This window comes from Aythya marila, assembly GCF_965140915.1.
Source record: "Aythya marila genome assembly, chromosome: 9".
NCBI classification, from domain to species: domain Eukaryota; kingdom Metazoa; phylum Chordata; class Aves; order Anseriformes; family Anatidae; genus Aythya; species Aythya marila.
Window position 1 is genome coordinate 19,784,490 of NC_139050.1, and position 14,724 is coordinate 19,799,213.

General features: G+C 41.3%; 1 protein-coding gene across 4 annotated transcripts in view; it reads left to right on the forward strand.

Moving 5' to 3' along the window:
* Positions 1-14,724, forward strand: part of TBL1XR1 (TBL1X/Y related 1) — a 105,628-nt gene that overhangs the window by 43,105 nt on the left and 47,799 nt on the right. For all 4 annotated transcript variants that reach the window (XM_082767477.1, XM_082767476.1, XM_082767479.1 and 1 more), the window contains exon 2: positions 3,330-3,394. The gene's annotated coding sequence lies outside the window, so the exon portion shown is untranslated. The remainder of the gene's footprint in view (positions 1-3,329; positions 3,395-14,724) is intronic.

The following is a 14,724-nucleotide window of genomic DNA, read 5'->3' on the forward strand; positions in this document are numbered from 1 at the left end:
AGTTTTTAAAAAATCTCATAGATAGTCATGGAAGCGTGCTTACAAGAAGTAACTTTTGATTCTCTCCGTGTACGTTCCAGGCATGGCAGTGGTAGAATCACCGCTAGTTTTGTGTATGCCTATTAACCAAATGAAAGGAAGGATTCAATGGAGTGATTAGTTTTCAATTTAGGCTTTTAAAGCTATTGTCTGATGCTTTTTGCAGCCTAGTTACTGGGGGGAATATCCAGGATTTAGTTATTTTTAATTCTATTTTGATTGGGATGCTCTTTCCAGATACTGAGGCCAGATAAAAGTGGGATAATGGAGGAGAATTTAGTAGAAAAGATCGCGTGTCCTTGGAAGGCTTTTGTAATTCACAAAGCACAATGTTTAACGAGTAAATTTGTTGTTAAAGCTCAAATAGCACAAAAAATCTCAGAAAGCAGTATAAACACTGTGATCCGAAGAGGATTAGAAGAAAAGGGAGCATGCAAGATGAGCAGAAGCAGTCCTGAACTCGTGCAGCTGCCTTCTCCCAGCCGTCGCGCTCACCCAGCATTTCCCACTGCAATTCTTTGGGTGCTGGATAGATGGGGGAAATTTTAGGTGGCAGCACTTGTAGAGGAAGTCGGTGACAAGTTTATGCAAGTAGTTTTTAGAGAAATCCTTGTTTTGAGGAGTTTGTGTTTGGAGCCAGGTAAAGAATAGCGTTAAGGAAGGGCGCACGGTGGGTTTGTAACTGGACTTCCGCTGCCTGGAGCCCTGCAGTATTGTCTTCTTGGCCAAAGGTACTTTGTGTTGTTATCTGCGGCCATCTTGCAGTATTGGCTTTTTTGGAAAACGCCAGCCAAGTTTTATTTCTTTTTCAACTGGTGTTTTACCAGCTTCAAGGGCATTTGGTGGATTTCTTTTAGGTGTCACATAGTGTACCTGTTACTACACCTGGTCACCTGGTTAAATCACTATAACCGGTCAGTATATAAAGAGAGAGAGGCTAAAATCAATAAGTTACACCCGTCACCTGTGTTATTTCAAGGCGTGTGCCAAAATAACAGAATCCAATAGGATAAATTTGGAAGGAAAAGATCTGCTGATGAGGCGTTTGTACTCAGTGCTGGAGTCTGCAGAAGGACATGGCAGTGTTGTGTGAACGTTTCCGTGTCGTTTCAAGCACAATTACTCAAAACCAGAGCCTACAACCAGCTAATACAAGCAAGGAATGAGCTGGTGAACCGTTTCTTTTCTTGCTGTCTGCTCTCTGTGGTCTTTGCCTTCAGCTCCTGTGTGGGGCACGCTGACAAAGGTGAAGGCCTAGAAAGCCCTTGCCTTCCCTCACCAGCTCTGGACCAGGGGCTGTGTGTGGCTGGTTGCCCAAGGGTGTGTTGGAAGGAGGCGGTCTGGGTGTAGTGGAGACTGAAGAAAGCCTTTTCTCATTGAGGAGGGTTGTTGATGTTTGTGCAGTTGGCCCATTATGTATGTTTGCCACCTTCCTTCGCAAACGAAGTAACACAAGCTAAGCGTGGCGCTCAGCAGTGGGCAGCACAGCTCTCCTCCGCCTTCCTGTGCACCCAAATTTTGCTCTGATTTAAACTGCTCTCTAAAGAAGAGCACAGATAGTGGTTGTGTGCTGCTTTGTGTTGTTTTTAAGGAAAACTCTGGTTGCAGGAAGGTGTAACGTTTGTTTATGGGGGTGCTGAGTGGGCTGCTAAAGCCTTCTCCTCAGTGCTGGCCCACAGCTCGGGATAAAACAAACTTTCGGACTAGCTCTGCATGGGAAACCATGCCACTTGGCGAGTGGAGCTTTCCTCAGCCTATTTACATAATTGCTGCGGTACCAGCACAGCTACGCAAGGGAAAAAGAGCATGTTTGCAAATTCTTGCAATTCCCTGCATACTTGCATTCTTCAGCATCCTCTGCAGCAGCTCCTCTACCGCGCCGATGTGGTTCTGCCCACCGTGACAGCACGGTCAGATATTCTAAGAATAAAATATGCCCAATTGCTGCAGGTCTTTGGTTATGTTTTTTCTTGACTGGCTCTGAAAACTGTTTTATAATAAGCCATCTCTTCCTGGTTAAGCTTGGAAATGGCATGCAAGAGCTCTGTGTTGATCAAGAGCCCTGGAAGCTGTAGTTACTCTTCCCTCATAGTAAAAGTTTTTGAAAAGTTTACAGATGTTTTGTAAATAGCCTATTTTTAGATTAAGCGGGTAATGCTTTATTAGTCACCCATGTCCATCTGTCCCCCTTTCTGCTCTTTGAGTAGGCGATTAAATTATGTGCTAACAAGAAATGTAGTGTACAAGTATTTGCACAGAGAGTAATCACTCATAAATATTAGTGTGAATAAAAATTGTTTGTCGTTGATGCATAAAAGTGGGTACTTCTGTGCATGGAGTTGATGCATACTGGAAGAGTGCTTCTACTTACCTATTTTATTGTTAGATGCATAAAATAATTACTATTGATATTTCAAGAAAATTACTAAAATACAGAAGAGTATGGATTTTTTTGGACTACTTTTTTCTTCTGTTTTTGAAGATGGGAAAGATTTCCCGTGAATGTTCCCCTGGGAAGATCTCTGTTATGTACACATCAAATGTAGCCAGCAGCTAGGGTGAGCTGTTCTCTCAGTTACTGAGGGCACTGCAGGAGGTGATAAACTGTCTGGGTGCACGGGCACACCTGTGTACATAAACCGAGTTATTTAGTGCAAGACGTGTTAGGAAAACAGATTTTTTTTTTTTTTTTTTTAACCGCTTCTCAGGGGATGCAACTGTTTTGGAGGAGAGGTCCTCAGTCAAACCACTGGAATGTTAATTTTTGTTTGGGGCTTTTCAGGGTGTTTAGAAGTCAGTAGCTGAAGTTTATTTCCAGAAGAGATTTGGCATGGGCAAAAGGTATTTTAAGCTGCCTATTTTGCCTAGTTAGCTTCCCAAAGCCTTTTCTGGAAAGTTAAGTCAAATCCAGACATCAGGATTTTTATACACAGGTTGTTTTGTTTATGCATGCTCCTACTGAATGGGTGCAACTGTCTTAGAGGTCTGATGGTTTAAGTGTTCATTCAACAGGCTTATTTGTTCAAAGGTCTGTATTTCAGGCTCCCCGCAGGAGCAGTTCTTGTGATGTGGCAGGATATATGCAAAAAGCCAGCTCCGCTTGCTGTTCTGTTCCTGATCACCTCTGATTTAGGCTGTATACAAATTCGGCGGTGATAACTGAGCTGCTTAAACAGAGTAGGCTGCAAGGGCCATGCGGGCGTGTGCTTGATAATACTAATCATGATAACATCACTGGTTTCAGAAGAATAAATATTAATTTTTCCTCTGTTGTCTCATTTCTTTTTCAGCATCACCCTTTTGTGGCAAGAGACACCTGAAAGGAAAACTTCCTCATATCAATGCACTGCCAATGGTAAGTACCTTCTTAACTGACTAATGGTGGTGTGGTTCCTTCCTGCAAATGTAAGGCAGATTCTGTTGCAAATTGTATTTTTAGAGTGGCTACTTTTTTTTTTTAAGTTGACAACTCTTTTTTTTTTTTTTTTCCTAAGAAAAAATCTAGACCATTATTCTGCTTGACAAAATATTGAAATTGTTTCTCTCTTACCCAGCGGAAAGTAGGGCAGCATGTTAATTTTGAAGCAAGAAGTGTGACTTGACAATGACATAGCTCATCCTGTTGGTAACTGTTTTTGCTTCCTCTTTTGGCCAAAAGCCTGTTCGGGGCAAGCTGTAGATGAGCTGAGTGCTCCGTTGCCTCCCCTTGGGTGCTCTCTGCATCTTGTTTCAATACTAACAGTTTCTCCTATTACAAATCTACACAGTGCCAGGTGTATTTTGCTTCAGTGCGTTTGGCAGTACAAGACTAGTGAAGTTAAAATCTGAGCTCCTCTAGAAATAGGCTTGGTTGTTGCAATCTTCTTACTCTCATCTCTGGAACATTATTAAATGTTTTAGATTATTGGAGAATGGTATTTGCAGACTGTCTTTATGGTGTATTTATGCTTTCTAATAGTTGCACAGGTGAAAAGCAGAGGTGAGCTCTGAAGAGGACTGGAATTTAATGCTCTGGCTTTGATTACATTCAAATAGTCTTTCAGCAGTTCTGGTATCTTGTGTTGTTACATGTGAGGTGTATTATGAGGGTGTTAAATGCAGTGTTAGACTTAAATAAATGCATAATTTACCAGCTTGCATTTTGGGCATCTCTAGATCATTATGTTGAGTGCAGAACGTAAGGGATGGTATTTCTAACCACCAACTTTGAAACTGAATTTGGGATCCAGGAGGTTATCTGGATTCCTTTGTTTTGGGGGGCAGCATGGATCTGAAGAGTCTGTAAATCAGTGGTACCTTTGCAACTCCACTGTCGTTGTCCTGTGAGCAAAACGGCACTCAGAGTTTGTGCGGATGTAACCGATTACTTTGAAATGTACTAAGTGATTCTCTTGACTCTTCAGAACATCACGGAGTGAAATGTAATGCAGCATGTATTTGGCCACTAAGCAAAGCAAATATAACTCAGAAATCAGAAGATCTGCACAAGTGTGTATGTCATTTAATAGCCTGATGTTTAAGCTCAAAATCCAGCTTATATGTGTAAAGTTTATATTCACTTGGGATGAATTTCAGCTGTTGGGAACAGATTTGTTGAGTGAGAAGGCGCCGTTTTTACCTGGTCACGTAGCCTGGCATTTTAATTTTCTGAAACTGAAACTAGCAGTGGGCTCAACCTTTTCCATTATTGCTAAGTTTTCATTATTGTTGTTGACCTTTTTCCAAGAGAAAGCTACTCTGATTTACTTTTGTTTTGTATTACTTGAGCGTGTTTTTAGTTATGATTAGAAATACAGGTTGGTGTTACTGCTTCTCTTAAAAACATGACTCATTCCATATTAACCTAGTCCTTATACTTCATAAAATTTTAAAATACCGAGAGAGTGCATTTGAAATGTTACTGCGTTTTGTCCTACTTTTCCCCCTGCAAATTATGTTAGAAATTCAGAATTGCACAGTCTCAAGGGCACACTAGTTGTTACAGGGATCATAAAACATACTCAACTGTTACTTGTAGTGAAGTGAAACACTCTTCACTCCTTTCTTTAAGAGCTGCATTTGTTATAAGAGGGTTTATTTTCCTATTCTGGAGATTCCTAAACAATTACTCATCTCTTAATTAAAACTTTGAAACGGTTTGAATGTAGTTTTAAGAGCCAAGCTAGACACATTAATCATCATCCCCAAAATAATCATATCTTACTCTGGCTTATAGTAAAAATTACTTTCACAGGTTTGTATTATGTTTTTCTCTTTGATGTGTGTAGACAAAGTATGAGACGGGTTGACCTGAAGAAAGCAGTTTGTGTTCTTCCCAGAGTGTTTTGTTTAACATGGCTTCCCAGATTCAATACGTGTATTTCAATCAGAAATGCGTTTTTGATTCCCTTGAGAAACGATACTGACATTTTTGATCAGTCTGTTAATCATGACTGTCAGTTCCATTTCTTCTTAGTCAAAAAAAAAAAAAAAAATCACCACTAAAGAAAGAGGAAAAAAAAAAAAAAACACTAAAATGCAGAAGTTACACATCCTCTTTTGGTTTTCCTTTGCTTTACTATTTTAAAGATGATTAAAAGATGCTATTTTTTGTATAGAATATGGTGTGTAAACACAAATAGGGTAGAATATAAGCTAATCTTTAAACATTGGAATTGTTAGCATTTTGTTTTTAATCGTGTATTTATACTGTGATCAGGTCTTTTAAAACAGTGTGGCTGTGGTCTAAGTGTAAGGTGGAGTAAGTTGGCATCTTAAAGGAAAGATGTGAAAGCTTAAAAAAAAAAAAAAGGCCTCGAAGGCAAGGGAAATTAGTATCTAAGAATACTTTTTCTAGGATTTCAAAGGTTAATTTCAAGGCTGCTAATGGGTTGCTTACTCAAGGTCACAAGGGTTAATGAATGTGTTGGAAATAAAAATCAAAAGTCCTGCGCCTTTGGCCTAAGGGCAAGATCAGATCAAATTTTCCATAAATGTTTTAGCAAATTATTATTATTATTTTTTTTGTTATGTGATAGAAGAGGTAGCTTACCTGAGAGATATTTCCTTTGTACCTTGCAGGGCTTCTCTTGTGAGTATTAGAAGCAAGGCTGTTTGCCTTTGTTTTATGAAATTAGTGTTCTTTTTCTTTCTTTTTTGTGCCTGTGTGTGTGTATACATGAATGCGTGGCTATATACAGGTGTGTTTGTGTATATACATGCATATGTGTGTCTAGCTATTTAAAGGAGTGTACAGAAACACTAGAAACTTACAAAAAGCTGGGAAGTATCTGTTTTTTTTAATCATACAGCAGCTTGCTGTGATGGGTTTAATTCCACAGGAGGTAACCAGAGGGGCTGTGAGGGAATCAAGCAAGAAAGGCAACGTGGAGGCTTGTTAAGAGGTGTCCTGAAAAACACTCTTTCCAGGTTCTTTTAATGCATGGATGGTTTGACCAAGTCAAAAATCAACACACTGACCCGTCAAAAGGTCTCCCTGCAGAAGAAAATAAAGTATGTTACCGTTTATTACAAGCTGACACAGGCAAAGTCTGAGGATACGCAGCGAGCAGAGTTGCTGAGTCTCCAGAAAGGCAGGGTCATCGCAGCGAAGTCCATGGCCTCATAGTCCTTTGGGGGGAATACAAAATACAGCGTGCATTACAACTCGTAGGCATCTTAAATCCATTCTTCTGGACATTTATTTTTGGGTGAATATATCATACCATGTTTTGAAGGTGTAACACCAACTGTACGTTATGCCAACTGTTCTTACAGGTAAGAGACTTGTTTTAGGAGGACAACTCTGCAGGCACTAAGTCTCTTAGGTCAGGAACTTCCATGGGTACCACACTGCAGTGTAGCTTCAAACCCAGCAGATTTTGCTCAGAAACAGCAAGAGTGGTTGGAGGAGCTGGGCAGAATGAACAGGACACTCCAAAGAAAATTCAGTGAAAGGATTAGAAGACATCTGCCAGAAATTCTCCAAGACTGCAGCAAGAGTTTTTCTTTGAACCCTACTGTGGTGCCATCTGTGGAGTCTTCCTGTGACCTTTCCACTCCTTTAAAGACAGATGAAGGAATAAACGAATGTAGCTGTTGCCTGTGGTTCCACAACAGATAAACTCATCTAAACGCTTCCTGTCGGGTTAACTTTCTGCAAGTCCATTCAGTTAAATGGTTCCACGCAGGGTAAGGCAGGCAAGGGAGATGGCAGGAGCCTGCAGCCAGATCTGGAGGAGTTGGGTGAGGCATGGAAGTCCTGCCTCTGCCAGTGCTTGCCAAGAACAGTAGGAGATTGTGCCACCAGCCCCAGGGCCCTGGGGTTTGCACAGCAATTGCAGTGCAAAGGGAAGTGAAAAATTATTAGTTGTTGCCCTGAGTCTGTATGCCAGGTTTAGGCCAAGTCACGGGAGTGCTAAATGTTAGTAGGCCCAAAGACTGGTTCAACAGAAGCTGAATGCCATGTCACCGTCAGATATATGTGTGAAAGAGTTTCTGTGGACGGACAGACCTTTAAAGAGTGGAAGAGCTTTAAAGAGTGGAGAGAGAAGGTGGGTTTTTGTTAAACCGTGACCCCTGCTTTCAAAGGGTTATGAAACCTGGCAGTACTTAAGATGTTGGACACAAGGCCCGTGAATAGTTGCTTCAAAATAAATAGCTCTGCAAGACTAAAGCCTTTATTCTTCAAATACATATGTGTGTATGTGTGACTTCAGGTGTAGGAATTGTTCTTTTGAGGTGTAAGAAAGAAATACTTGAGTGCGTAAAGCTAACCAAGCTTGAAAGTGTTTTCAGTGGTAGAGCCTACAAATGCTCATAAAATTTATTGTTGAGGGATTTGGCTGTACAGCTTACGGAGTACGCTTTTAAAAGGAAATTATATATGTGTATTTCTAGCAGTTCCTGAAATAGTCTAAACTGAGTGATGACATGAAATTTTGGACTGTTTTGCTCCTTCTCAAATCAATGGATGCTAATATCAATGAAGAAAGGTGGATTGCAGTGTTTTTTTGTCTGATAATTGGTTACAGCTGAAAAATTGTGTTCCAGAGTGTTCATCCATAAATCGTATTTATTGGATCAGCATGAATAAGCCGATCTAGTGGTGTATGCACTGAAAAAAGGAAGTGCTAGTAATATGATACAGAGGAAATACTGACTGTCTACTATGATAAGGTGTGTACTGCGATAAGAGAGTTTATATAGAACGGCATTCTGGTATATTTTTGGAAGTTTTTTTTAATTATATATATATATATATATTTTTCTTTTTTTAAAAAAAGAACAAGTTAAAGCCACAAGTAAGATCTCTCTCTGTTTCGGAGGGAAAACACCCCCTTGCCTTTTTTCTACCATTAGTTGAAGTTCACTACTGTATGATTCAACCGAAGAGGAAACCGCTCTTTAAAAATTACAAGAAATGGTGGCTCTCTTTTGAAGTAGCATTTGTTGGAGAACTTTCTCTGCTGATTCTGTAAGCGTTTACAGTTCAGAAATAAGCTTTGACTAAGAATTCTCGGCAGAATCATAAATATGTAATTATGTAAGCAGCCAGGATATGTAGCCCCTGGCAAGTACCCAGTGCAGTGAATCACAAGAGCAAAGGGAACTGGGCCAGTATCAAACTAGAGGAACGTCCTCTGTAATAGGGTGAGGGCCATTGCTGTTTCTTTCCTATTGCCATTCCTAGTTTCTTAGTCTTAAAAGCACCCAAAACAGGGTGTTTCTGCTGCAATAGGTTGTCTTGTTACCACTTTTTGTTTTCTGTGTTCTTCATCGTCTTCCTCCCCCTTTGCCTCCGCTGCCTTGGGCTTTTCTTTGTCTTTACTTCTTTGCACTGGTTTTGGTTCACAAGTTAATAGCAGCAGTAGTAGTGAAGCTAGCACTGGATTATATCAGACTTGATCGGCATGCCGTCTGTTTTATGAAGGGGGAGATCGTGTGTTTCTGCTGTGGATTCACTGCCATATGCCCATGGTGGAGTCGTGTAACCTGGAATGACCCTTCTTCCAGTCTGTGAATGATTGCACGAAAAAATTGTAGCGTAAAATGAATAAGAAATGTAGTGTTAAATGTTCTTGATGGTGACTAGGTTTGTTGCATGTTAAAAAAGTAAACTGGCTATGAGGTGTAGGTGAGGTAGGATGTTCTGGAGAAGACTTAAGGGCAGACCCCCTTCTGTCTGAGCACACGAGTGTTGCCTTCCAGAGAGGAGCAGTGCTGTTTCATATTAGTACGCCGCTTGTGCAGTCGGGTTGTGATCCTGGTTTCATTGTTGTCAACAGAAAGTTGATATTGGTTCAACTCAACAAAAGTAAAAGCTCCCCTTAGTTTCAGTGGTGTAGATGCTAGGCGATAATGAATATTGCTGCAAAACAACAGGAAGTCTGTAGGCTGGGGGGAATGACATTGAATATATGTACGTTATTTGCTCAGGAGAGACTTGAGATAGCCACCTGCTAGCCACCGAAGACCAGGTGCCCTACGTCTGCATGGCCATCAGAATGGATGGCAGACCTGGAAACGTGTCCTTGGATGTGAAGCCTCTAGTACTCCATATCAATAGAATTTAAGATGGGAGTAAATGGAGGTCACGTATTTTCTTCTTACTGTGATGTAATGAACATATTCAGGACAAGGGATCAGAATCCTCCCAGGGTTGATATTGCGTGTATGCGTGTAGGATCCATGTCCATGAATTTAGTGTTTGCACAAACGGAGGGTGTCGATGTCAAATGTGAGACATCGTTGGATTCCTTGTCCTCATTACAGATGTTCACGGCATCTTCCCTGTTGATTTAATTTCTTTTGTTGTAGATGGACAGTATTTTCTTATGGTCTCCTTGGGTGCTAAAAATGTTTTATCATATCTTAAGGTATTTGACATCCGTTTCCAAAAACTAAAAAGTTAAAGCCAGTAACATAAATGAAATTAAGTCCCTCAAGAGAATATAAACTTCAATAACCTGGCAAATGGAATTTCATAAAATAAAAACAGTCATTTCACTGTTTTTTTTTTAAGGTTGTTCTGTGTTAGTGCAGTCACCAGATTTTCTGAAAGCAGTGATGCACATCTGGTAAAGAGAATAATACAGTTAGTCAATGTGCATGTAAGATGGACTATGAAGAAGTGATTTTAAGTGCGTGCTTATTAATGGTGACCTAGAAAAAAGTCAGTGGTAGTTAAAATGAATAGAGGGCAGATGAACTGTCAGCGGATTCTTTTTTCATGAATAAAAGAAACAAATTTAAAACTATCAGGTACATAACACACAAATTAACGGGAAAAATAGATGGTCAAAGGTTAAAGAGGGAATGAAAACACAAGTTTTATGGTCACAAGATCAAATGAGGCATTAGTTAATTTTCCTTTTTTGGTGCAGTTCACCAGGAGTTCAAGTAATTCAACTGAGTGATTGAACTGGAACAGAGAAGAGTGCCAGAAAAACTGATTACTAATAACATAAACAGAGAAATAATCAAATGAACTTAAGACTTGATGTCAGCATTTCACATTAAAATGCTTTTGAAAAGACTGAAATTCCTTTCTAGTTGCATGGAACCTGATTTACATAGAAAGCAAATTTATAACAGCTATTCTTGCAACAGTTGATAAATTATTCTGCTAACGAGCTGTTAGCATGGATTTAACCGAGACATGGGTGAGGCACAGAAGGTGTTTTCTAGAGACTGACCGTCTGGGATTTCGGAAGTAACCTGAGGAGTAGGTAAGGGTGTTTGAACCCAAGGAAGCGTTATTGTTAATTATATAAATTGCAACTGGAAACTGTGCTAGAAATGCTGAGGTTTTGCTCTAAATGGAAGATGCCATACAAGTTGCTTTGAAAAATGTCATTGTAAGATCTGTAAGGTGAAGAGGGGCTTATGGTAGGAATAGGAAAGTGATTATGCTGCTCACGTGCAAGGCAGAACTGTTAAATCCCACTGCTGGTAGACCTTGTCCAAGAAAGATGAATGCAAAGGGAAGGAGGTGCGGAAGGGGACCACAAAATGGAAGAGCAGAGTTTGTCTCACAATAGGACAGTAAAAGGCAGATCTAATTACTTTCTCTACATATATGAGGGGTTGCCAAACACTTCAGTGAGTACAAGTATTTTTATTTTTTTATGTTAGATTGAAGATAGCACTAGGACGGACAAGAAGAAATGAATATATCTTGGCAAGGAGTATATTCAGCCTGGAATTTAGAAAACAGATCTCATCCATCAAGGGAGAAAGATTTTGCGATAATCTTCTAATTATATAATGGGACGCCAAAAAAAAAAAAGCCTCACTAGTTTTGAGATGAGCACTTGTTATTGCGCACTGGTCCTCCTAACAAGCACTTGTTTGTGGCATTACAGTTTTTGCCTTTGAAAGATAAGGGAGCTTAATGTTTGTAACCTGCATCAGCTGTCTTTCAGCTATTTTCTGCTGAATTAGTTAAGTTTAACTTGTAAATCATGCCCTCCTGCTAGGGAGCAGTTTTTGTCCTGTGGCCCTGGGAGAAAACAACAGAATGAATGCTAACGCCGTAGCTCAGCAAATTCAGAAGCACGTAGCAGGTCTTGGACTGTCTTTTCCATTTTTTTTTTTCCTCTTGGTCTGATTTGGAAGACTGCTTATGTTAATCAGTTATGTTAATATCTTTCCATTTATACTTTGAAAAGGAGTGTTACGTACTTCAAGTCTGAAGCCATCCAGAGAGAATTCATGATATCTGTACATATCAAACCTATAGCAAAAATACTCGTTCGGGGTTCCTTAGCTTCTGTTGTTATCCCAAGATTAATGTGGGACTTTTTGCATTATGCATGAGTGGAGAAACGTCAGCAAAGGCAAAGCTTGAGCAGAGTGGCTCTGGAAGTGCCAAGTTACAGCTGTGGGTGATGTTTACTTAAAAAGATCTCAACTATGCAAGCCTCCTAAGTTAGCAACCCCAGTGCTTGCTTTTGAAGAAAAGCACTGCAGCCTAAGCAAAGTTAACTCTTCTGCATACCCTTGTGACTTGTAACTCTTCCAGTGGAAAGTCCGCCGTGGTGTGTAGGCAGTGTCCTGTGTAGGGAAAGGTGCACTGGGATACTAAGAGGAGATTTAGGTTATAGAATAACACACTTCCATTTTTCTTGCCCAGGCAGCATGCTCATTTGTGTTTCGAACAGTGCCACTTCCCTGGGAATCTTCCACTGGGAAATGAATGTGTGTCACATAAATTACACACAAACACACCTAACCCTCGCCTATCTCTGCTGGCTACATCCCTGAAAACTGCCTAGAGGTCAACTAAAGGGCCTGTTTGGGAGCACAACTGGGGAAAACGTGACGGCCTGGTGTTCGTCGTCCTTCCTGGATGCCTTGTGTGAGCTCGGTATCACGCAGAGCAGCAGGGAAGATAACGCTGCGGCGCGTTCACACGAGCAGCTCGCCGCACGCTGTGCCCGAGGTGAGCGCTGACACTGCGCAGCCACTGCCTGCGTGCTCTGAGGGTGTTTGCAGAGCGACTCCATGGCTCACTCTGCTTTAAATGCACAGAGCACTCACCCAGTGCCTCTGCTATCATGCGTTGAAATCCTGTGATGGGAACGGTGTAATTAGGAAGCTTAGTTAAAGGATTGGGTGGGGGAGACACTTGCAGTGAAGTGTGTTCCTGAAGCGTGGCTGTCTTGTCAGTAGGGCAGAGAGCCCCCCGACTGGCCGTGTATGCTGAGAGTTTCATAGCAGACATCTCGGGTTAAGCAAAAAGAGCAGTGCTGTAGAAAAGCAGGAACATGCTGAGAGGGGGAAGGGAGCGGTTGTTTCTGGAGTGACAGGCGGATGCTGAGAAATCCTCCAAGCCCGAGTGCTGTGCTGCTTTCCTGAACCGGGTCGCAATGGGAGAGGCGGCCGGGAGATCTGAGGTGTGGACTTGGACGTAGGAAAGGCATCTTGTTCATCACCTGCAAACAGATCCGGGCAGTCTGGAGGGTTTGGTCACACCTAGGAAATCGTTTGTTTGGGGAATCTAAATCTACTATTTTGATATTTGCCAAATGAAGAAAGAACTCTAGATAAGACAAGAGCATGTATAATATTTTGCCTCGCTATCCCTTTCTAGAGTTTGAGCTGTGTAATAAGGCATCCCCTAGCTCAGCCCAGAGCAGACGCGGTGCCTGTTCCTGTGATGCCTCTTCCCCTCCTCGTGCCGCCTGTTCCCTGCAAGCACTGCCCTGCCCGCTGAGTCTAGCTCAGTGCTCACGTTTCTGCCGCGAGCGTGGGGACGAGGGGAAGGACCCGTCTGTAGGAGGCTGTTACGTGGCTGCTAAAATAACAGCAATATGCACTGTCACTGTTAGTTGTGTACAGGTCGTTTTTTTCTGAACCCAGGATGGATTTGTTACACAGCTCCTTATCTAGCTCTGCTGCACATAACCCAAGGGTTAGCGCTTAGCCCTGTTTCAGTACGAGAATATTTCATTTCATGGACCAGAGAAGATATTACTGAATTCAGATAAAGATGGCAATATTCAACAATATATTTATCCTGACTCAGAAACAACGAGCGCTTTAGGAGCGATGAGAAAAGCTGTGTTACATCTCAGCACTTTTATCTTTGAAGAGTGTTGGATGCTTTTTGCATGTTTGTTAAAACACTTTTTCCTAATTGGATGTGCCAGGAGGACATAATCAGCAGCAGCAGAGATGCAGGCTATTTGCAGGACCTTGATCAGTAAGAAAGATTGGAGCAGATGGTCTAAGGAAAATATATTAAAACAAAACAACAAAAGTCCCGCGCAGGAGGTTTTTTTTGTTGTTGACATTCTGCTTTTATGTTGTTTATCAACCTTGTCTGGATAGATTACAATCTCTTCAGCACAGGAACTAAGCCTTATATGTTTATGCAATGTTAGCACAATGGGGCCCCGATCTTGAAAAGGGGTCTTTGGGATGCTGCCGTTGTTCAAATAAATAGTGGTAGTAATGTTCATAATGTCTGGTTTTAATTGTTGGGAAGGTTCCTTGAGCAACGAGAGAGCTGTGTGAAATAGAAAAATGTTAGTGAAATGAGTAAAATCCCATGATGTGTTGCATGTGTTGCTTTTTAATCGTCCATGGGTTTTGGTAGACCTTTTGCATACCTCCATTTTATCCAAGTGTACATAACCACATCGCAGTTCTTGTAAGGCTTTGTATCAATGCATACCGAGCTGTACTCTGATAGAAAAGATGATGACTAACAGGGTTTTTTCAGGTTTTGTATAACCCTGGCCTTCCAGCCTCGTAGTGCACTTGCTGTCTGTTTTGCCACGCAGCTCAGCCTTGTGAAGCCTGCACGTGGGCTGCTTTGGCTTTTCCTGCCCCGCACACCCACACGGGTTGCCACCTACTCCCCAGCACACCCACACGGTCACCTTCCTCCAAGTGACTTCCAGGAGCTCTGGTTTGGTTCAGATTCCCATGTTACAAAATGATTTGAGGGACAAAGTAAATAGGGGAGGACTTGGTAACACAGTGCTGTGCTGTGAGAAACGCTGCCATGTAAACACAATTAATTTGGGTCTAAAATTGGGTCGTTTTTTAATTACATTGCTGGGGGTAGTTCAGACTTAAATAGTTTGCTTCGCAATGTAAACAGGAACAAAAATGGATCTGCTGTTGTCTCATTCCAGCACTTCAAAATACAGTGTATGTGTGTATATATATAAATATAATTTGCAATAGGTCTAG